The 24,463-nt window shown below is 45.3% G+C and overlaps 1 long non-coding RNA gene across 1 annotated transcript in view; it reads left to right on the forward strand.

The window, feature by feature from the left end:
• Positions 1-21,916, forward strand: part of LOC144229097 (uncharacterized) — a 44,900-nt gene extending 22,984 nt beyond the window's left edge. The window contains exon 3 of the long non-coding RNA XR_013334351.1: positions 21,606-21,916. This is a non-coding gene — a long non-coding RNA (uncharacterized LOC144229097). The remainder of the gene's footprint in view (positions 1-21,605) is intronic.
• The last annotated feature ends 2,547 nt before the right edge of the window (positions 21,917-24,463 follow it).

Raw genomic sequence — 24,463 nt, forward strand, 5'->3', positions numbered from 1 at the left:
ACATCCTTGCCTCCTTGACTCTCATTCTTGTTGCCAGTCAAGAGTTTTTTGAGATGTGTTTGGCAAGGTCCCTCCCGAAAAGGATGATTGAAAGAGTTTAATAAAAGGACTATTTACAAAGGGCCAGACAGGGATAAGGCAACTAACAAGGATGGTGAGGTGCCCTGAGTCTAGTGACTGTGGGAGGTGTTACCTAGTAGAGGGAGCAATTATCAGACCTGGGGAGAGCTATGGCTGTGAGAGGGACCTCCCAATAGGGGTCAGATCTTAAGTAGAGAAACATGGCAAGAAGGGAGCTGGGAAAATAAGTGCCCCAATTTCTCCCTTCTACATTCTGATCTACTGATGAACCTGCACTCAACAAAACCAAAGGGCAAGAGAATCTACGTAATGAGTCTGTCAACCTCAACTTCTCAGGGTACAAAGGGTAAGAGAGGTAGAGACAGCAAAAATATCCAGCAATTATGCTGTTCTGGTTTCTGGTCTTGATGCTTTTGATGAGTCTCTTCCCATCAGCTCCACAACCACTGTCACCCTCCATGGTCACTCTAAGTGACAGCAGCTGTGTGTGGTCCTTTGGCTGCTACTCTTGAGTCTGCTGTTTGTTCATCCATTGAGTCAGCTATTTGAAAAAAAAATTTTGAGCAAGCTGTTATGAGCCAGGCCCTGTTTAAGATTCTCAGAATCCAGTAGTGGGCAGAACTGAGTGCTTGCCTTCTTGAAACTTACATTCTAACAAGGCAAACTGATGATAAAGAAAGTTACACAGGCTGGTGTTAGAGAACACCAGCCGGGAAAATGAGGCGGGGCAAGAGAGCAAAGAGTGATGTGAACCAATGTTTTAGATAAGGTTATCAGGCAAGTGCCCTCACAAGAAACTGTCATCACACACCATACACATTGAAATGCAATGGTGTGTGGTTCATACACCATCTTTATCATTTAGGAACTTTCAGTGCCTTTAGGAACAATGCATTACATTAAAACATTGAAAGGACAAAGATAACTAACAATTCAAAAGGGCGATTTCACAAAGTAAAAGAATGAGGCACTCTTTGAGAGCTTAGAGCTCATAGGAAGAAGTCCCTGTCCCAGAGAAATCAAGGGAGGCTTCGGGAAGGAGGCGACACCTTTAAGTTCCTTGACGGATAGAGACATTGACTAGGCAGAAAGAAGGGAGGGCATTGTGGGTGGGGGAAGGGAAGCCAGTGTGAGCAAAGTTGCAGAGGTGACAATGAGGTATTGATAATAGGGGAGCATGTATGAGAGCTAATGAGTTTTGCAGGCTGCAGGCAAGGATTCTACATATGCTTTGAATTACCCTCCAGCCAAATGACATCAAAATGTGTTAGGGCAGTAGCTGGCTTAGTGGCCGAGTCAGGGCTAAGTTGAAATTTTCTCTCTGCTCATAACGAGCTGTGTAACTCTATGCAAGTTTCTGAGCTTCCTTGAACATCAGTTTGCTCATCACTAAAGTGGAGAGGAAGTCCTAATTGGGATGTTCATTGCTATGCTTGGACGTGAAACATTTGGCACAGTGTTTAGCAAATAGTAGACACTAAAGGACTATTCTTCTTCTTGGCCTAAGAAAGGAACAATTAAATGTTCTACTTGTCTGGACCAAAAAAAAAGCAATTAAGGTTGAGATAGGAAGCCAACTTTTATGGTAGTGAAAAGCACAGGCTCTGGAGTCAGATCGACTGGATTCAAAACTGGGCTTCTCCATTTACCAGTGAGTGAAGTGGGGTAAAATGGTAAGTAACCTCTTTGGACCTCATATTTTCATCTGTAAACTACGATGCTTACAGGGACTATGATGCCTTGTCGTGAGAAGTCCCTAGAATGCCGAAGAGCTTAGTGTGGTCCCTGGCACAGGGCAGGTACAGCTATGGTGTGTTTATTGTGATAACAGTCATTATTGACTCAGAGAAATCCCTGCAGTGCTGGGATTCCCATCTGCACTGAAAGAGAGATTCCACCGGAGGCTGAGAGACGGTGGCTGTGGTGGGGATGACTTGTGTACAGCTCTCATGGGTGAGATGCGGAGCGACCCATTTCGATGCAGGGGAGAAGAGGGTGTGTGTGCAAGAGTGGAGAAAGCCTGTGTCGCAGCCAGTGCACGAGCAGCCCCACTCCTGCCTTAGCTCTTTACCAAGCCCGTGAATTACATTACAGAGTTGGGTGCACTCTGGAAAACCACTGATTCACACGTTTGTACCACCCTATTTAGAAACTGACAGCTAAAGTCCAAAGATGGGTAGAGACAGATGACCCCTGATTCCACCCACTGCTTTCTCTTTGCAGGCATTGAAAATGCATGACAAAGTCAGGGTCAAATCTAGACCCACTAAAACTCTAGGCTATTAGTTTTTCCATCAGCGTCTTCCCTTTGCTCCTTCAAAAACACCATGCACTTTCAGAAGCATCCTTCCTGAATGCAGCCACCTCAAATGCTCTACTGCCTTCTCTCCCTCTCCATTCCAGTGGAGAGAACTAGACGCCCCAGGAGGAGTGGGGAGGAGATGGAGCAAGAAGCAAGGAGTGGCTGGAGTGCCCCTCTCAGACTGCAGTCTGCAGTCCAAGGTGCAGGGTCCAGAAAGACACTTGTATACTGTGACTTTGCCGACTCATTCATTCATTCTAGAGTACTAGGAGACCTTTTCTGGTATATTCTAATGGATTTTTAACATAGATGATAACGTCACCTGTGAATAAAGACAGCTTTATCTTTTTCCTTTCCAAACTCTATGCCTCCTATTTAATTTTATTGCCTTATTTCACTGGCTAGGACTTGCAATGTTTTGGACAAGGGTTGTGAGAGTAGGCATCCTTCCTTTGTTCCTGATCTTAGGGGGAAAATATTCAGTCTTTCACCATTAAGCATGATGGTAGTTGCAAGGTTGTTTTGGGTTTTGTTTTTTTAATTCCTTTTATTAGGTAGAGAGAATTTCCTTCTATTTTCGGTTTGCTGAGTGTTTGTTTCTTTTTTTTTTCCTGAGTTATTTTTTTAATCATGATTGAGAAATTTTGTCAAATTGATAAAACCATACAGTCTTTCTTCTTTAGAATATTAATAAGGTGCTTATGTTGATTGATTTTGGAATATCGAACTGGTCCTACTCTATCAGGATAAGCCCCATTGATCATGGCTTTACTGTTTAGTTGGGATTTGATTTGCTAATTATATGTTGAAGATCTATGTGTCTATGTTCATGAGGGCTGTTGGTTTCAAATTTCTCTTCTTGTAATGTCTTTGTCTGGTTTTGGTGTCAGGGTAATGTGGGCCTCATAAATGAATTGGAAGTCTTCTATTCTACTGTCTGGAAGACAGTAGAATTGTGCTATTTCTTGTGCTATTTGTAGAATTGGTGCTATTGTAGAATTGTGCTATTGTAGAATTGGTGCTATTTCTTCTTTAAATATTTGCTGGATTTGCCAATAAAATCATGTGTAACTGAAGATTTTTTCTCAACTCAAGCTTTCTAATAGTTACAATAAAAACTATTTAAATGATGTATTTCATTTTGGGTGAATTTATGGTTTTCAAGGAATTGGTCCATTTCACCTAATGTGTCAAATTTATATGCGTAGGGATGTTTTACTAGCCTTCCTATGTCTGTGGGGTTTGTCATGATATCCTCCCATTCACTGCTGGTATTGGAATATGTAGGTTTTTTTTAAAAAATCTTACTGTCTTTGTTAGCATTGCTAGAGGTGTATTAACTTTATTGATACTTCCAAAGAACAAGGTTTTTATTTCATTAAAATTCTCTATTTTTTTCTGGTTTCAATTTTTTTTATTTGTGCTCTTTATTTTTGTTCTTCTACTTGTTTTGGGCTTATTTTGCTCTTTTTTCTAGCTACTGAATGTGGAAGTTTAGCTTATTGATTTGGAATATTTCTTCTTTGCTTCTATAAGCATCCAGAGCTATAAATATTCCTCTAGGCAATGCCTTAGCTGCGTCTCACAAATTTTCACNACATTGGAATATGTAGGTTTTTTTTAAAAATCTTACTGTCTTTGTTAGCATTGCTAGAGGTGTATTAACTTTATTGATACTTCCAAAGAACAAGGTTTTTATTTCATTAAAATTCTCTATTTTTTTCTGGTTTCAATTTTTTTTATTTGTGCTCTTTATTTTTGTTCTTCTACTTGTTTTGGGCTTATTTTGCTCTTTTTTCTAGCTACTGAATGTGGAAGTTTAGCTTATTGATTTGGAATATTTCTTCTTTGCTTCTATAAGCATCCAGAGCTATAAATATTCCTCTAGGCAATGCCTTAGCTGCGTCTCACAAATTTTCACATGTTGTATTTTTATTTTTCAGTCAGTTCAAAGTATTTTCTCATCTTCCTGGAGAATTCCAATTTGATCCATAGGTGATTGAGAAATATGTGGTTTAATTTCCAAGTATCCTGTTAACTTTCCAGTGCTGATTCCAAGTTTAATCCCATTTTAATAAAAAAGCACACTTTATGTGATTCAAAGCTTTCAAACTTGTGAAGGTTTGCTTTATGGCCCAGGATGTGATCTTTGTGAACTTTAAAACTGTGACTTCTCCTGTTGGCTGGAGTATTCGCTAAATGCCAGTTAGATCCAGGCAGCCAGTGGTGTTATTCAGTTCTTATATACCGCTGCTGGTTTTCTTTCTACATGGCCTGTCAATTACTGAAAGAGAAGTTTTGAAATTTCTAACTATCATCGTGGGTTTGCCTATATTTTCAGTTTGGTCCATTTTTACTTCATATGTCTTGAGACTCTGTTGGTAGGTGTATCCACACTCAAAATCATTAAATCCTCCTGGTAAATTGACTCTTTTATCATAATACCCTTCTATATTGCTTATCATTTTCTTTGTACTGAAACCAACTTTATCTGATATTTTACAGCTACTACAGCTTTTCTTTTAGATGAGTATTTGCATGGTATGTCTTTTCCCATCATTTCACTTCTCACCTTTTCATACTACTACATATAAAGCGAGTTCTTTGTAGACAGTTTTAGAGCCTTTTATATTTAAAAATATCCATTCTGAGAATCTTTTTTACTCACTTTTAACTTACTTTTAACTGCTGTGTTTAGACCATTTGTTTGTTTGTTTTTTTTTTAATTTTTAACGTTTTGTTTATTGAGAGACAGAGAGAGACAGAGCATGAGCATGGGAGGGGCAGACACAGAATCTGAAGCAGGCTCCAGGCTCCAAGCTATCAGCACAGAGCCTGACGCAGGGCTTGAACTCACAAACAGCGAGATCATGACCTGAGCCAAAGTTGAACGCTCAACAGACTGAGCCATCCAGGCGCCCCTAGAACATTTGCATTTAAATGTAATTATTGTTACACTTGGACTTAGGCCTACCATATTATTATTTGTTCCCTATGATTTATTGCCTTTGTTTCTTCTTTTCTTTTTTTGGATTGTTTGAAAATTTTTTTTGATTATTCCAAATTAATTTAATTGTCATGGTTTTCACTATGTATTATTTGTATATTTATATTTAGTGGTTATGAAGATATTAAAATATACATACTCATATGCTCATAGTCTATTTGGAATTAACGTTTTCTACTTCAAGTGTAATGTAGGAACCTTATCAACACATAGGTTCCTTTCTCTGTGCATTTTATGTCATAGTTTTCTTATGTGTTATATCTACACATATTGAACACCCCATCAAACAGTGTTATGATCTTTGCTTTCAAACATCATATATTTAAGTAATTGAAGAGAAGATCAATAGTTTCTCGTATTTAACTAGATATTTACTATTACCATTGCTCTTCCCTGATTTGTGATATTCCAAATGTCCCTGTAGTATCATTTCCCTTTTGCCTAAAGAATTTTCTATATCAATTATTTTAAGGCAAGTCTACTGGCAATAAATTTCTTTATTTCACCTTGTTCTTAAAGGATACTTGCATTTCTTTTTTTCTTTTTTAATGTTTTTTAAATTTATTTTTGAGAGAGAGAGACAGACAGACAGAGCACGAGCAGGGTAGGGGCAGAGAGAGAGGGAGACACAGAATCCGAGGCAGGCTCCAGGCTCCAAGCTGTCAGCACAGAGCCTGATCCAGGGCTTGAACTCACCAACCATGAGATCATGACCGTAGCTGAAGCTGGATACCCAACCAACTGAGGACAGATATTTGTATTTCTAAGTTGACAGTTCCTTTCTTTCAACAATTTAGAAATGTTGTTCTTCTTCCTTCTCCAGTGACCCAAATGTTGACACCTTTGTTATTATATTAGATCATATGGTAGTTCTACTTTTAATTTTTTGAAGACCTTCCATTCTGTTTTCCATAGCAATTGCACCAACTTACATTCCCGCTGACAGTGCACAAGCGTTCCTTTTTCTCGGCATCTTTGCCAACACTTGGTATCTGTTGTCTTTCTTATTTTAGCCATTCTGACAGGTGTAAGATTCTATCTCATTGTGGTTTCAATTTGCATTTCCTTGATGCTGAGTGATGGTGAGCGTCCCATTTATTCTTGAGAACCTGTTTAACCTAGTGGAGGAGGACTAGAATATCAACAGGTAGAATTTAAGTCCTAGGTTAGTCTGAACTGAATTCTGGATTGTTGTTGCCTTTTTCTGTGGATATTGATAGAATAACGAGGGGTCCCAGTCTTTCTGCTTCCCCCTTCTCCTCTCAGCCTGAATCATAACCAGAGCCTAGAGGCTTCTAATGTTTTTCAGGGACCAGGTTTGTCATCAGATCCAGGGGGCAAACACTGCTTCGCAGAGTTGCAGTGGGAACTATACTGTGCAAATTGCATACCAGATGGCCCCCTACCTGTTTTGGCAACCACAAGATGGGCCCTTTATATACAACCTGGGAGAGTCCTCAGGAACATCTTTCCATTGAGGGGCGCCTGGGTGGCTCAGTCGGTAAAGCGTCTGACTTTGGCTCAGGTCATGATCTCACGGTTCATGGGTTCGAGCCCCGCATCGGGCTCTGTGCTGACTGCCAGCTCAGAGCCTGGAGCCTGTTTCAGAGTCTGTGTCTCCCTCTCTCTCTGACCCTCCCCCGCTCATGCTGTCTCTCTCTCTCTCTCTCAGAAATAAAAAAAAAAAAAGGAACATCTTTCCATTGAAATACAGAGATGATGAATTCAGCCCCTGTGGTAAAGTCTCAATGGAAGCCATTCAGGTAACAAAACCCAAAAATGTATTAATGACTCAGGTTTTCTAAGGTGAAGAACAGCTGGAGGGATAGAAGAGGGAGAAGAAAGAGATGCATGTCTGGTCCCTATCTTGACTGATAAGTTGGCAGTGACATAGAGAAGTAACTCAATGCAGGCTGAACATTGTTCCTCTAGTTCCTGAGTCCTGGTAAGCAAACTATAGACCTAAAGAGTGTTAGAAATAGAAGGGTCAGAAACAGCCTTATTCTGTACTAATCACAGATGGCACTCCTCCTTGCCGAGCCCGTTCATAGCCTCCAGATACTCAACACAGCTACCAGAGATGGGACTCCGAAGAAACTTGTCATCCTTGATCCAAACCAACATTCCAGCAAGAGCGAGGCAAACCTGGGGCTAGAATCTAAATCTTCTGATCCCCCGTCCATTGCTATTTCACTTGTATCACATCATCTCTCTGCTCCAAAACTCAGAAATAATAATGGTAACCCTACATGTTAGTAGGACTTTATATCTTCTAAAGAAATTGAGAAATTCCCAACTGTTGTTCTCAAAGACCTGTGGGGACGACAAGAACCCCTAATCCTGATGGTAAACACACACACACACACACACCCCAACACAAAAAACACACAAAAAACAAAAAAACTGTGCTAGTTTTTTGTCTCAGGAGGGCTTTCCAGAGCATTGAAGAGGATACACACCACACCCTGCTAAGAGATGAATCTTACATGCTGTAGTAACCCTAATATGACTTTCACAGCCCAGACATTAGCCTGACTTAATTTTTAATGTCAGTGAATGCTTTGAAATATAAGGCATGCAAGTGCCCACAAGCGTGGGCAGCCCTGTGAGTTTATTGTGCTCATGACTCCTGACAGTGTGCTATGCACAAGGACCATGTGAACATGCACGTTTTATATGCCGACCTGTGAGCACACTTCCAGGAGTGGCTGAGGGCAAATGGGTTGGTGTGGATGCATGTACGTGTGTGAACGTATGTGGACGTGACCTATCCTGTTTGTCCCCAAAGCTGCAGGTATAGGAAGCAGTGTTGTGGCAGATGCCACCTCTTTTTCTTGGCTGACTCCCCAGCCCTCATTAACACCCACAATTGCTCCCCAGCCTTCCCATCAGTAAGCTGTCCCAGCAGCTGGATGCCTGCCAGTTAAAAACAGGGACTCCTGACATTATCCAGGAGGTGCACAGATCTGCCCCATCAGCCCTGGCTTCTCCCTAGGACCGAGAATACTCCTGAGAGCCAGCGAGAGGGAATTCACCAAGTTCAGTTCTTCCCTTGTCTGCAGTGTCTCTCCTGCCAGGCCCATTATTAGTGCCCCTGGCAGCCCTCGGGCTCCTGCGCCTGCTACCTCAGCCCTCCACTGAGCCTGTGCTAAGGCCAGGCTGGGCCATGAACCTCAGTCCGGAGCGTGCCAGACAGGGCCCCCCTGGCAGACAGAGATGTGACCCCACGTAGAGGCATTCTTTGCTTCGGGGAGCAGCAGAGAAGGAATTTCATCATCCAAGAGGAACTTTCCTCCTACTATAATTTCCAGTGCTGAACACATAATCAGTTCTCAATATATGTTGAATAAATTACTAACTGACTTAATGACTGAATGTGGATAACACATACTGAGATAAAAGATCGGGCACTGTTTGGGGATAGAGCTGTGTACTCTTTGGTTCACATGTTCTACTTGAGGCTGGTTTTGGAGTTAAAATTATGAATGGGCTGTTCCATTGAGGTTAGCATTTACTGAGCACCTACTATGTGTCAAGCCCTGGGCCAGACCCTCAGGAAGAGCTCCTTCCTCAAAGAAGGTCACAGTGTTTTGGAGTGACAGCTGTATTTGTTCTCTACACTTGCCATTAGTAAAGTACCTCAGATTGGGTGGCTTCCACAACAGAACATGTCAGCAGTTTCCTTTCCGAAAACCATAAGGGAACGATCTCTGCTGGACCTTGTTCCCTGGTTGGTAGATGACCATCTTCTTGCTGTGTCTTCCCATCATCTTCTCTCTGTATGTGTCTGGGTCTAAATTTCCTATTCTTACAGAGTCACCAATCATACTGGATAAGAACTCATCCTAAGGGCCTCATTTTAATTTAATTACTTCTTTCAAGATCATATCTCCAAATCCAGTCACATTTTTTAAATACTGGAGATTAAGACTTCACGATATAAATTTTGGAGGGCACACAATTTAGTCCACAACATACATGGATGCAGATCATTTAAGTGTCACATTGCCCATGAAGGTTGCTTTGGCTTTCTTCAAGAGAACTTGATACTCCCATCATAACTGCTGTCCTGATATTTTTCATGGTCATTATGTGTTTAAACTACTATCTTCCTTCTAGTCTGAGGACTCATCAGCTGGGCTTCAAGAGTTCATACTCTGTGTCTAGTATCTGGCATAGCACGTGGTGCCTCGGAGTGCAATAAATGCTTGTTGTACAGAAGGATGCATGGAACTGATAGAAATGGAACAGAAGGAGATCGCTAGCAAACACTTGTGGCGGACCCCGTGGTCCTGGTAATAAGTCTAAGGGAGCAGGGAGGAGTTGGACAGGAGTCTCAGAGGGGAAGCCCTGCACCAGGCTCTGTCACGGGCGGTTAATCTTGCTTTGCTAAGAGGGCAGTAGGAAGAAAGTATTCCCAAACCAGGAATCTCTCCACCACTGGAGATTGCATTGTTCCTGGCTTTTCAAGCTGCAACAGGAAGAACAATCTGATAGGCCCATGACTCCTGAGGTCACGCTGGCAGAACAAAGAGACCCCGCACAGTGTCTTGTCCTGTTCCAGTCCTGGGCCATATCCCACCTACTCGCCCCTGCCCTGGTTGCCGCGTTCCTTTCCTGGAATCAGTATGACAGCAGCCAGGCGTTTTCAAATAAAAACCCCAGAATGGAGGTTGAAAATAGTGAGCGATGCTCCTCCTCCGAAGACCAAAGCCCTGAATGTACCAGGGTCTTTATGGGGGGAAGGGGGTAGCCCCTGTTCCCATACTGCTGGTCCAGAGCGCTTCCCTGGTACAGTCGGACTGCTCCCTGCTCCCACCACCCAGTCCCCTGTGTTTCTGGGGTTGCTGTCTTCACCAGTTTCCCCCTCCAAGAAGGCCCCAGCGTCTAGGGCGGGAAAAGTCATCCACGCCCCCTGCCCTCCCCTTCTGAAGCTGTACCTTTATCCCTTCCTCCTTCTCCGGGCGGTGGGCGTGCTTCACTCTGTGATACCTGGCCCGGAATGGAATTGGAGCTGCCTCTTTCTTGATGAGGAGTCTCATTTGATTGCTTAGGCCCTGCAAAGGGCCCGCTCCTGCTCTTCCTGTTTTGGCTTCCCCTTGACCGGGGACTTTCTGGGACTTTCAGTCCCCCTTGACTGGGGACTTCTCCGGAGCCTGAGCTCCGGAGAAGGAGAAGACTGGCCTTAGTCGAGTGTGACTTCAGGTGGCCCTTACGTGTAACGGCAGCAGGCGTATCCTGACGCCTCTCTCAGCCCTGCCCGGGCACCTCACTCTAGTAAACAGAACCGTGGCCCAGACAAAAGCCATTAGACATCACGACGGCATCCATACCCATACCGTGCCATGCTCCCGGCATAAAGCGCCCGGCTAAATACCTTTGCAAAGCTCTTATTGTGTTGCATCCTGCCCGCCCTCCCGGCCTTCCCCGCACTATCACATCTTTCTGGGGCCCTTTGTTGTCAAACCAAATATAGCGCTACATTGTCTGGCCTTCCACCCATTCTGGCTGGATAAAGGGGCTCGGTCCCCAGACTGGGGGCGCGCGGCTCCGGCAGCCTCCTCAATGCTATCTCACNTATTCTTCTCCGGAGGTTCCCACGAGCATGTCACTAACCGTTTCCTGGGCCTTATCACCGGGAGGGAAAAAAGGAGCGCCTTTGAAGGGTGGAAACAAAACATCAGGCCCCATTGTTGTGTGACTTCCCCGGGCACAATCTAGGCTCTCCATCGCTCCACACGCAGCGACTACAAACGCGGCCTAACACAGATACTCCAATCGGCAATTTGACCAGGACAGTTATTGTTCTGTATCTGCGATCTCTGCTCCGCGTGTTTGTGGCTTTTAAATGATCCTTTTCATTCCTCTCTCTTGGCTCAGAGCAAGTCAAAAGCCGCTGCCGGTGGTCGGCACTGCAAGAAGCAAGGGTCCATCTGTGCCCTCACGGGTGCCTTGCCGTGAGGACGGGTGGCCGCCCTTTTTGGCCTTGGCCTCCTCGTTTCTCTCTGCCTTCGCTCTCATTCCTCTTCTCTGCCTCTGCCTCCTTCCTTTCGCTGCCATTTTCTTCCCCCCTTCCTCTTTCTTGCACTCCACCCCGGCCTCTGCCTCTCCAATTCACTTGTCAGCTCAGCTCTGTACCTAAGTCATGAGCTGGAATGAATGAGGAGGAGCTGGGACTTGATTAGCACTGCTCGGGTCGAGCCAGCCGGATTCTGGAGTACTAAATCTTAGGAAAGTCCCCAAGAGAAGGAGTCCATCCCCTTACGTTTACATGGGAAGAGGAACCGGAGGCTCTGAGGCTGGAATGAGCTGCCTGGTACCACACGGTGAGTTGGTGACCGCCAAGACGGTAAGCCAGGTCTACCCAGCTTCCGGACCCTGGGTGGGAAATGCTGTGTCCTTCCTAGCTACGACTCAAGATTCCCTCTGAGAAGCCCAGTGACATATCCCTGTGTTAGGCGTCCGACTGAGATGTACGCGGGCCTAAAACTCATGTTAGTCATCTTCCTTGTTAGAGAAAACCAGGAAACATTTCCTAGCATAGCACAGAGCGGCAAAGCACAGACCATGGGTACAGAAAACCCTAGCCAGAATATTGGCTTTGCTATTAGCTGTGTGACCATGGGCAAGTCACTGACCCCCTCTGTGTCTGAGTCCTCATTTTAAATGGGTACAAAAGCAGAACCTACCTACTAGGCTTTTTGTGAAGATTTGTATAGGGTCTCAGATACCTAAGAAGCACTGTGTAAATATTAGCCATTAAGGATTCCTGGGAAGAAGCCTGCACTAACCTCCACTTTTAGATCAGTCACTCGCTCATTTTGATATCTTGTGAATGTGGACATCTAAGAGCTTGTCTTACAGCAGGATGCTAGCACGAGTACACTTTGGTTGGTTCCCTGAAGCTAGGGCCCTTGCTCACCACTGCAGCGGCAGCACCCGCCTTCCAGTCCGTAAACTCCCTTCCCCACCCTACAGCATGTACTACTGTGGGTGGCTTGCCCTGTGGAGCCTCTGGCGAAAACAAAGGGATTGAGAACGTACACAAATAAATATCCAACTACAAACTATAAAGTGAGGGAGAAGTACACGGTGTGATTAAAAGGTGTATTGGTGGACCAAATCTAGATTGGGAGTTTAGGGAAAGCATCTCAGAGAGACAGAGAGACATTCTGGTTGAGTTTTCAAAGAGTGATGGAAGGTGGCCAGGCCAGGAGCAAGTGAATACTCCTGGCGGAAGCATGATGCGACCCCTCTGAGGACCCGACCAGAGACTGAAAGTCTGGCATGCCTGGCACAGACAGCTGGACAGAAGGGCATGAAGGCAGCAGAGGGTACACGGTCACTCAAGATCATGTGTGAATTCGAAATTTTTCCCCCTAAGGCATTACAAAACCTCCCGTAGATTCCTGGAGTTCAACTGGCTGCTAGACAGAGAATGGATAGGGCAGGGCAGTTAAGTGCAGAGCAGTGAGGCTATTTATCTATTCCAGGCGAGAGAAGAGAGGAGCTTGGACCAGCATGGTGGATGTGGAAATGCAGACAGGAACTCATGGGGTATCTGGAATAGAATCTATAGAACTCGGTGATGGTTGGACTATAGGGTGAGAAGGGAGAGCAATGACTAAAGGAAGCTTCTGATCTGACCATCCAGGCTTCTTACTGAGAAGGGGAGCCTGTAGGACGCTCTGGACATCAAGAGCTCCAGTTGTGCCTGAGATGACTTGTATCTGGAGTTTGGAGTAGCAGTCTGAGCTGGCATTGCACATCTGGGCATTCGCAGCACTTTATTGTGGTGAATGCATGGATGAATGAAGAAAGTGTTACTAAGACTGGAACTCAGATTTGTCTAGCCAAAAAGTTAATATTTTATATACTATTCAGTCACCCTCCAATAAACTTTAATTCAGTAAAATGGTGGCTCTTCCAGCATCCAGAGACTAAGTCGGGAGCAAAAGGTGGTACCTCCCAGATCAAGACAATAGGCTGGATTCTCAGAAGTCTTGAGAACAGGCAGAACCCAAGAGCCTCTAGACTCAGGGATTCTCACATAACATCTGGAGGTACATAGGAAGAAGAAGAATCTTGGGGAGTGCAGGACCCCATCACATCCCAAAACTGCACTAGGCTGAAACTCTCCAGAGTAGACTTTCATAAGCACATACATGTTACTCAGTATATTAGTCAGGCTGGGCTAAACTAGACGGCAAGAACAAACAACCCCTACATCTCAATGACATAATGCCACCACGTGCCACAGGGGTCAGGTAGCATTGAAGACAGTTTTCCAAGAGCACTTCCTGGATCAGGACTATCTGCCTCCTCCCAACAGTAATATCCTGATGGTCTTTGCTTTCCACACCGTGGAAGGGCAAGAAAGTGTGGAGAATTTATAGCGGCCTCTGACAACTTTGAACTGGAAGCCAACAGATGACTGCCACTCCCAGCCTCAGGACCCGGCATGTGGCCCCAGCCCAGCTGCAGAGGAGACCCCGTGATGGAGAGGAGCCTGTGGAGGCTTCGTGAGGCGTGATTGTCCCTGCCTCGTGAGCAGGTACACATGCTCTTCCCTTCTTCTGACGGGAGAACTGATGCAGAGACAGGATTGGAAGATCTAAGTGGGAGATGATTGGAGAGAGTCAAGGCTGGGGATGATGGCCTTCAACCAACCCTTGACTGAAAGCAAGGATCAGAAATCTGTGACTGGGACCATGTCTGTTTCCCGTCACGTGGATTCCATTTTCTCCCATCCTCTACATGTGCTATTCATTGGAAAATGCTGCTACTTCTGTGACCTGGAGGAGAGGTTAAAGGGATTTACTCTGTCACAGCATGAGGTCTGTGCCCTCTCGTGCCTGCTACCACCTAGGATCCATGTGGAGGGGGGAGCTGGGAGGGTGGAACAAGACTGCCCTGACTGAGCAGAATCTTGGGCCACATGCAGGGAACTCCCCACAGGCCCCACCTGCAGGAGTGAAACCTTCTCAAGCCAGGATCATGGTCTCTGCCAGTGAGTTTCTGTATCCTTTCAGCATAGTGATCTTATCCAGGCAGATTAAAAACGAGAATGGGCCCATAAAACATGCATTATGGTCTCTCAAAGCCTCATAAAGGCAGATAAATGCCTTGCTCCAGAGGTCCTTACACTGAGTTTACACCTCTCTCCCTCCCCATAATGGAATCATCAACAACAGATTATTGAAGTTAAAAAAAAAAAAAAAAAATCAGTTACCTTGTAAAGTTCAACTCACTTTGAATTATTTGGCCTCATGGATTGCCTGGAGTAAAGTGGATCCTGCCAGAAGATACCGGTCTTTCCTTGGCCCCAAATAGCTCCTCCACATTTTCCATGAAGCTTGGAACAAAGGCACAGAAAGAAACCCTAGGGACTGCTCTCATCTTCTGGGTGGTTCCATCTCCTTTTCCCACTTTCCCACTGGTGCCTGAGTCTCCAGTCCCAAAACAAAGTGTTTCAATTCAGGCAGATACCAGGCTTCTTATGAGTCTGTTCCCGGGATTTCAGATACTCTCCTGCGAATCAGCCATGACAGGAAGAAGAGAGGGCTGCTAGTTATTGGGCAGATTTTCTGTTCCAGTATCTCCGACCACCCCTGGCTCAGGGTAGGTTACCCACACATTGCAGCTCAGCCTTGCCTTTCTGTTCTCAGGCAGGAAGGATTGAAGGTGCTAGAGTTGAGCAATGATCCCGGCTCTTGGCGTGCGCTCTGACCAAGCTGCCACCTCGTGCCCAGACTTGGCAAGTGGCTGTGTTCCCAAATCCCCTATACCCAAGTCCTTGACTCGCTACTGTGTCCTCTGAGAGTTGAGATTATCACAGTGAAGGGAATCCTGCCTGGGATGAATCCAAGCCAGCCATGGGGACTTCTTTCCTATCCAGCCTCCCCCCAGAAGCTCAGTTTCTTCCTACTGTTTGAATAAATCCTTCCCTTGACTCCTTTCTCTGTGCTGATCCTGGGTCCCAACCTGACCTGCCGCTCAGTCTCCAGAGCTCCGAGGCCCCATTGTGGCAGGAATAGTGAGAGGATGAAGCCATGATCTGGAAGGGGTTTGGATCCAGGTTTATGCCTTTCCTTTAGACTGGTGTGATAGCTCAGCCAACATAGATGTCAGCCCAAATGTTCCCAGCAGGCTAGACTAAAGAAGGCATGTTCTTTTGAATGAAGTATTTGGGCCTTCTTTACTACACCTCTGATGGCCTGACCCTAGAGATGGGCTGGCATCCCTTCTCACTAGAGTCTCTGTTCTCTCCCAGACCTATAGCTTAGACCACGCTTGTGCAGAGTATCCTTCATACCCAGCCATACAACTGCAACGACAATCTCCAGGTTCGTCCTCTGTCCTATAACACTTCATGCTGACCATTGATTTAATCCGAATTTATTTGTATTGTAATTGCTTCCTTGCATATCTCCCTCCTGACTAAATGATGGGAATGTGGCAGGCTAGGGCCAGCCAGCTTTGACTTACTGTCGTATCTCCAGAGCCTTACACAATGCCTGGCACATAGTACATGCTCAATAAATATTTGTAGCATGAATATACGTATTTAATTATGTCTTCTTAGTCCGATTCTAACCAGGCAAGAACTTTTGCGATGTGTTGAGACTGTTCGCCCGTAAACCGCGTAGGGAAGCTCACTGATTCCGTGACCTCCTGGGATGGGCTCTAAAACACAAGTGAGACAGAATAAATGTCTGGCTGTTCTGTTTTGACTGGTGACAAGAGTTGCAAGCTGATTAATACATTTAAAGTGGTGATCAATTTGTCTTATTCACATCCTCTTATCTTGATTGTAATGAGTAGATCTTTTAACATAATGAAAACTGCATATTTCACTCAAATTCACAGTTTTGCATTCCAGAGGAGATGAAATGCTGTTTTTATTTCACGTTAAAATGAGGTGTAAGCTCTTGTCTTGGGAGGCCAGGGAAGGTGACAGGCAGCCTCTCTCCTTGAATGCCAGAGGTGTGGCATCTCCTAAGATCTTGAGTTTGACTATAAAGATTGTTTCCCAGACTGTGGAATGGGACTGCACCTCTTCGGCCACCTTGTCCCTCTTTTCCCCATTGCTGAGTGACCTATAACCCAGCTCTGACTGGAGGTGATGTAGTTTTGGCTGGAATACTCTCTAGTAATGGAAGACTCACCACTTTCCATTTTATTTTTCAAAGGCTCCACGTGTGAGAATAATTCTTATATTGGTCCCAGATAGACCTCCCTATCATCTTTCTATTTCTGTGTTTTTTCCTTTTTCTCTTGATCCCTCTCTCTCTTCCTCCTTTTCTTCCTTTTCTAGCTTCTTACCAGTTTTCCCTAAACTGATATCTAATATCATAATAACCTCTTAAAATTGCACAAAGGCTTAGAACTTTCATTGTGCTCTTCACACAGCCTTGCAGAGTTGGATGAGTGAGTAGTTTCTTTTTGATTCTTTGCCAGTGCTCTTTCTCTTGGAATGGCCTGTCCTCAAAGACAAGGGTGGCCTCTCTTACCTACATCCCTTTCTTGCCTTTTTCACTGCCATATCTCCAGCACCCAAAAAGTACCCAGTACACATTGGGCTCTAGTCAACGGTTGTTGACTGAACGAATGCATGCGTGAATGACTGAATGGTGCCTGGAAGGTGTGACCTTCCACATGATCCTCTGCCCCTGTCCATGCTTGGTTGTATGACAGGCACCACTAAGAGCTAGGACCACACAGGTCCAAAGTGGAAATGGGGACAAAGAGGAATATTTACATGCTCTTCTGTGGCTGCACTCTCGTTGGGAATGCTCAGGAGCTATGAGAAGGCTGGGCTTTTGCTGTGGAGACCAATGAAGGGATGAGAACATTAGGTGCACAGAGAAGAGCAGAGGTGAGAAGCAGAGAGCGAGTTGAGAGCTTACCCAGCTTGGCTCCCAGGGGCGTCTGCGGCTCAGCCATATCCTTGTGCACGGCTTCAGGAGATGACCCATGTCCTCATCCAAATCCCTCTTTATTGCTGAAGCCAACTCAAAATAATTTCCTTTACTTGCAACCAAGCATGTCCATCTAAATAAAGGTATACATAAAGATGTCTGTTTCTTAGTCTTGAAAGGGAGGCTGCAGAGGGTAGGAAATTCTCCCAAGGCCATGCGAACAGGAACGACGGAGTCAGGGCTGAGCGCTCACCCAGTGTCCCCTGACTGAGCTTTGTTCGGTGCAGTCGCTGAAGCTCGTCCCAGTCCCCTGCTGGAGCTCTTCCCCAGCACTGCTCTCGCTTTTAACAAAAGAAAGAGTCACTCCTGGAGCAGCCAGATGTAGCTGAGCAGTGGGAACCCAAACCAAGAGGAATTCACTCTCCATAAATTATGCTTTAATAGATGTCAATTATTAATTCCTAAATAAATATTTGTTAATATTCAAAAGAGTTTGCCTACTAAGAAAAACTCAGGCTACACAGAATAATTAGTGCTTCTCACTGTGCAGTGGCTGTGGCCCATAATGATTTTTTCCCCCTTTCTGCATCTTTATTTTTCCTGAAGTGTGAATGCCTGGCTGTGTCGGGTCTCCTGGGGAGGGTTTGGCCGGCCATGTGTGCGTGGGAGGAATCAAGGGCTGATGCTTCTAGGGAAGCTTGCGTACAGGCCAGTGGACCTTTCTCTGTAGAACAGGATTTGGTGAAATGCTGAAGTTGTCCCAAGTCTAGGGACAGGAATTGGAGATCCAGCCCACACTGGGAAAATTTAACAGTCAGTTTGCCAATAGCCTCATAACATATCGCAGTATTGAGCACCACGCTACGGCTGGGTTAGCAGGCCAAGGATGGGGGTGGATAAGGAACAGAACAGGTGAGTCTCCAGAGTTCAAGGTGTGTGCAGACTAGTAGGTCAGAGCTTCCTGATAAATTCTTAGCACAGGGGAGAGGGATAGCAGGCCACAAGAACAGGGTCGGCAAAATGCCAGGGCAGCTTGGAGAAGCCAGAAATGTATCAAATTGAGAGCAATTTGATTGCAAAGGAATAGATTCACAAAGGAAGTAGAAGGGTGAGACAGACCACCCAAAATGGATAGGCTTTTCATGGGCAAAGACTGGCTTAGCATTTGAGTTTCAAAGGGCATCCAAGCATTTTCTCCCCTGTTTAAGATGCATTTCCTGTATTTGGAGCAACCAGTAGGTGCCAAGTCCTGGTCTAGGTACCAGAGATATAAAGAAACATCAGACTACATCTGTGACACATATAATGCCAACTCATAATATCACATATAATACAAAAATAGTTGCCATACAGTGAATTATGGATCCAAGAGAATGACCGCCTACACCAGGGGGGAGGGGTGGCGAGAGACGGCTTCAAGAGGTGGGAACTCTTGATCTAGATCCCGAAAGACACATTCACTCAATTATTCATTTACAGAAAATATTTACTAAATGCCTACACATGTCAGGCACTCAAAACAAACTAAGCCTTTTTATATCCTAAGAGTCAACAAATTAAAGAGGAAGGGCATTCCTACCAAATGCTCAAGGAAGGGGATTGTCAGGAGGTGAGACTGGAGAAGTCAAAGCCACATTTGGAAGGACCTTGCAAGCTAGGCTAAACACTGAGAACTTTCTCTGGAGGCAATGCAAAACCATGGAAGGTTGTTAAAGCAGAATTTGAGGGAGGTGACCCCGAAGGCTCTGTGGAAGCCAGACCAGAGGAAGATGAAGCTGGAGGCAAAGAGGTCCATTAGGAGGTAGTTGCAATAGCCCAAGATACCCCTGACGAGGGCTTGAAGCCAGGCACAGGTGGTAGGGATGGAGAAGGGATGCATTTGAATTGGAAGAGTGGTTCTTTATCTTGTGTATATGTCTGTGCACGTGCCTAAGCTCTTTGAGAATCTGATCAAGGCTTCATGCCCCAGAAAAAGTCTCATACTCACCTACCTGTATTATTTTGCAAACAACGTCAGGGGGCATGAATTCCAGATTAAGAAGCGCTGAGTTATGGAAACAACGGGGGTGCCCGGGGGCCAGGAGGTGAACACATAAAATAGGAGGTTGCAACAAATGATTTGGGTGTGGATCTGATGCTGGTCCAGTTCGCCTGTCAGGTCCTGCCTTCTTGAGCCCTTCCTCCTGACTGCCTAGTACCCCCATGCCTTTGGTGGGCCTGGGCCCACAGGACCCCGCAGCTACCCTATAGATGTTCATGTCCCTCATTCCTATCTGCCATTCAGACACCCACCTGAGCCACGGGCCAAGGGGGCAAGTTCCTTCCTGCCATTTCCATTCTGAGGAAGAGTTCGAGTATTTCACCAGTGGCACCAACACCTCGGGGTCCAGACCCAAGAGCCCCTCCTCATAGATGCCAGAGGGCTGGACTGGAAAGGCGGGAAGACGTCAACAAACCTCATTCCTTCACTGCACAGATGGGAAAGTCAAGAATCAGAGAGGGGGAGGAGTTTGTCCCAGGCCATGAGGAGCAGGTGGCCAAGCTGGAACTAGAATGCTTGCCTACTGATATCTCTCATCCCCTGCCCCTCATAGGAGACACTGGTCCCCTTCTTTGTGCTTCGGGAGAGCAGCACTTGTCTTTCTAATGACACCAGTCATGCCCAGTCCCTGCACCAAAATCACCAGACGCAAGCTCTGTGAGTGTGTCTGCACCCAACGCAGGGATCCAGGAGGGCAGGATGTAGACTTGAGAGAGGAGGGGCTTTGGTTGCCGCTGAACACTTACCAGTTCGTTCTGCTGGCTCACCATCCCACACCAGGAAACAGCAGCCCTTACGGTTAACCCTCTGGGCCCTGCGATTCCTCAGCAGTAGGATAATGGTAATGATACCCAATTCCCAGGGGTGGCCTGTGTATTGAAGGGAAAGACTGTAAATGGACTCCCACAGCGTACACTAAGGAAGTGCTCCTTCCTGCCTTTCTTCTTGGCACTTCTTCCCACACTCAGATTGAACAGTGCTGTGGGAAGAGCCGGGGATGGGGAAGGCTGAATGTCTGGTCAGAGGAGAAGGCAGAAGCTGGGTGTTGCCTTTGTTGTGGCCTAGGGCTACATAATTTTCCATAGATTGTATTTCCCCATAAACTGGCATACATACCTTTCAAGGGACACCCAGAACCAAAGTCAAAAAAGGGCAGTAAGCAGGAAAAGATGGAGCTGGGATGCCCTTGGCATAAACCACATCTCTGCTGGCTTGGATGGGAGACGTCCAGGGGCTGGGCCCTGGCCCCTTCTGAGGGATCTCTCAGGCTCATGGGTGGCCATGCTGGTGGGAAGGAACAAGAACTGAGTGAGAGAAGGTGGGGGCCAGGGAAGCAGGATCTGGACTCAAATCAAAGGGAGTTAGTTGTACCATCCAGTTGTCCCGGGTGATCCTGATTCCTTTGATTCTGGAGCACGGACAGGAAGAATGAGGGCTTGGAGAAACAGTCTTGGGGGCAGATTCTGGCTTATCCCTTAATAGCTGTGTGCATTTGGGAGAGTTATTTAGAGTCCTTAAGCATCCGTTTCCCCGGTGTCTCCATCCATTGGATAGGGATAATAATAGGAGCCACCTCAGTGCCGAGTCGTAGATTGAGTGAGATAAAGCATGGGAAGCAGCTGGCACAGAGCCTGTATTACCTAATGGTCAAAAAATCTACCAAGACACAAACAAGAGCAGGAGGGCAGTACTGGCCCTCCTGGGACCAGCTGCTGTTGTCTCTGCCCCAACAGCTGCCTGAGTCCTTCTGCAGCCCTCTTTTTTTTTTCTTTTTCTTTCTTTTCTTTTTTTTTTTTTTGTTAAACTTTTTAACAAAGGAAGACACACATACAGAAAAATATGCCACTCATAAGTTGTAGCTTGATGAGTTTTCTCAAAGTGTACACTCACCCATGAAACTGGTCCCCAGATCAAGAAAGAGCCCCTCATGTGCTTTTTGAGTCAACACCTAGTCCCCTTTGACTAGGGTCACTCCTTTCTGACTTCTCACACTGTGGACAAATAGGGTTTGTGCTTGAATTTTCTATAAATGGAATCATACAACACATACCGTTTTGTGTTTGGCTTCTTTCAATCAGCAATGTGTTGGGTATGGTTGTAACGTATTTTCATTGCATGCCTTCTTCTATTATATGAACAAACCATAGCTTATTTGTCCATTCTCTGGTTGGTGGGATTTTGCACAGTGTCTAGTATCGGATTATTAGGAGCAGTGCTGCTACACCATCCTTTTATTTTTTTTTTTATTTCTAGGAGAGAGAGAGACAGCGTGAGCAAGGGAGGGTCAGAGAGAGAGGGAGTCATAGACTGAAACAGGCTCCAGGCTCCGAGCTGGCAGTCAGCACAGAGCGCGACGCGGGGCTCGAACCCATGAACTGCGAGATCATGACCAAAGCGAAAGTTGGACGCTTAACCGACTAAGCCACCCAGGCGCCCCTGCTGCTACACCATCCTTATACATGACCGTTGATGAGCAAGTGTATGCATTTCTATTATACATTAGGCTGAATCAAATTAAGTTGCTATTTTTGTGGCTCAAAAACAATAAAAAGTTGGCAACTTCATGTGGTTCAGTCTACTACTTTTGAGTAGAAATGTTGGGACATAAGACATTAACGTTCAACTTCAGTAGATACTGCCAATCAGTTTTCTAAAGCGGTTGCTCCAGCTCACATTCCCACCACTAGTAAGTTTCCAGTTTCCACAGCCTTTTAAACAAGGGCTACCCAGATCCTTCTGCTGAGTCTCAGCTACTGACATCTTCCGTTCCTGTGGGCCCTCTCCTATCGCGCATTTACAGTATGCTATGTGTTTACTTTCCCCTTGGGAAGGTCGTTCTGACAGTTCTAACCCTAACTGAGCCATGTTTCAGTATGTGAAGAATGTGGCTCTGTATGCTGGGGGCAGAAGGAATCAAACCAAGAGGACAAGGCACAAAGCCCATCCCTCTTCCAATGATAAACTTGGAGAGCCTGACTTTGATTGATACTAAGGGCATTTTCTTACACCAATAATTTTTAATCTGTTCCCAGACAGGAAATGGGAAATAAGAGGACAGGAGATAAAGCTCTTCCTTCTTGTCCAGATCCGAAGAAGCTAGAAATTTTCAGAATGTTTGTGTTGATGGTTGGAGATCCATTCACCAAATGGAGGCAGAATAGGAGGCTCTCTTTCTCCTTGAGCTTGATGTCCTTGGGCCTGGCAGGCAGGGCTAATGTATCTATGAGCCACAGTAGGCTGAGTGCCCAGGGCCCACAATACACCTAGGGACTCGTGAAAACATTGTAAATTCTTTTAAAATCAGGAAAAAATATGAACTTTGGGGTAGAAGAAAATGTTTTCTCTATAATATTTAATATATTCTTTATATCAATGATGTCATCAAATAGAACTTTGTCTTGTTTTTTTTTTTTTAATTTTTAATTTTTTTTAATGGAGGAAGGAGCCCTTGAAGGCAAACGTGCTCAGGGCTTATGGAAGTTATAATGAGGCCCAGCAGCCCCAATCACAGAACCAACTAGACTGTGCAAGATGGATATCCGGACTCATGGAGCTCTATTTTTAGTTCCCCTTGGGAACGACTGAAAGTTCTAGCCCTGTCCCAGTCATGCCCCAGGTTTAAGAAAAAGAGAAGCATGTCCACATTTGAGCCAAACACTAAAAGGCGCACACTGGGAATTTTTTTCATTTCACTTTATGGCCAAGAGGAGGGTAGAGTCTAGTGGTCCTTTAGATCTGCCTTCTGGGTGGAGGTGAAATGTGAACCTTTAGACACCATGGACACCACTTCCTAGAGGCGCATGGGATGGGGGATCTGGCGAGGACAGAGTCGTGTCCTCTGGCTCCCAAAAGGACCCCAACATGGGCATTCAGCCTGTCTTGATGGCGGCTTCAGTTCCTGTTTGTTCCTTCTTTTTTCTTCCTCCCCACAGCATACACATACCCAGAGACTAATTTAAGGGCTGGAGTCTGAGACATCTAGATCTTATTCCTTCCAAACATGTCTTTGTTGAGCTGGCCTTCAAGGAAACATCGAGTGATGAATAGCTGTTTGCTGGCTGGAGGAATTTGGAAAGGACAAGCTATTTAAAGCTCCGGGAAGAACAACCAGGTTGGGAATATATCTTGTATTATATGCAGAGGTTAAAAAAGTCATTTTGCAAAATACTAATTATTTAAAATAGGTCCAGCATGGACCTGATCTATTTTCTTTCTTTTTTAAGTTTATTTATTGGAGGGGCGGGGAGGGGAAGAGAAAGAGGGAAAGAATCCCAAGCACACTCTGCACTGTCAGCGAGGAGCCCAATGAGGGGCTGGATGCCACAAACCTTGAGAATGTGACCTGAGCAGAAATCAAGAGTCAGGTGCCCACCAACCGAGCCACCGAGGTGCCCCGTGATCTATTTTATTTCTACATTTTTATTCGAGTCAAAGAAGAAAGGAGATGGACAGAGAAACCCATTCAGGAGGGTGAAAAGAAGAGAGCAGAAGTGGGGGATACGGTCAGGAAGCCAGGATTCTCTGTGCAGCAATGCCACAAATTTGCTGTGTGATCCAGGAAAAACCACCCAACCTCTCAGAACTTTGATTCCTGCATCTGCAAAAAGATGTGACTAGATAATCCTCAAGGTCTTCTCCGGCTTTAAAATATTAGCACCTAGTAGGTGTTCCCTCAGTAATTATGAAGGAGGGAGAGAGTGAGTGGTTGTGACCCAACGTCACACATTCTGGTGAAAGCCGGCAATGGAAGGGACAAGTGCACTAACAATAGGAACGATACTGAGAAGCTGAGCCCATCTGTAGATAGCATTTGTATTGCCATAAAAATAGCACAACAAGATTATATTGAAATACCCCACTATTTAACTTAATAATTTAAATGTTTGCCTAATGAGGTGGACTTGATTGGATTAGGGCATTCACAATTAATTTTGATAGATCATTTTACACATCGGAGTGCATTCTTCTGAACCAGGAGGTGGAACGGAAGTGCAAAATGTTTACGTTCAAACGAGCATGTGATTTTGCAGGAAACATTAATCCCAGATCATGCACACTAAGTCAATTTCAGAAATGGCTTCTAGATGTATTATTAGAAATTGCTCTTCAAA

Source organism: Crocuta crocuta, unplaced genomic scaffold (genome assembly GCF_008692635.1).
Source record: "Crocuta crocuta isolate KB4526 unplaced genomic scaffold, BGI_CrCroc_1.0 scaffold233, whole genome shotgun sequence".
NCBI lineage: Eukaryota > Metazoa > Chordata > Mammalia > Carnivora > Hyaenidae > Crocuta > Crocuta crocuta.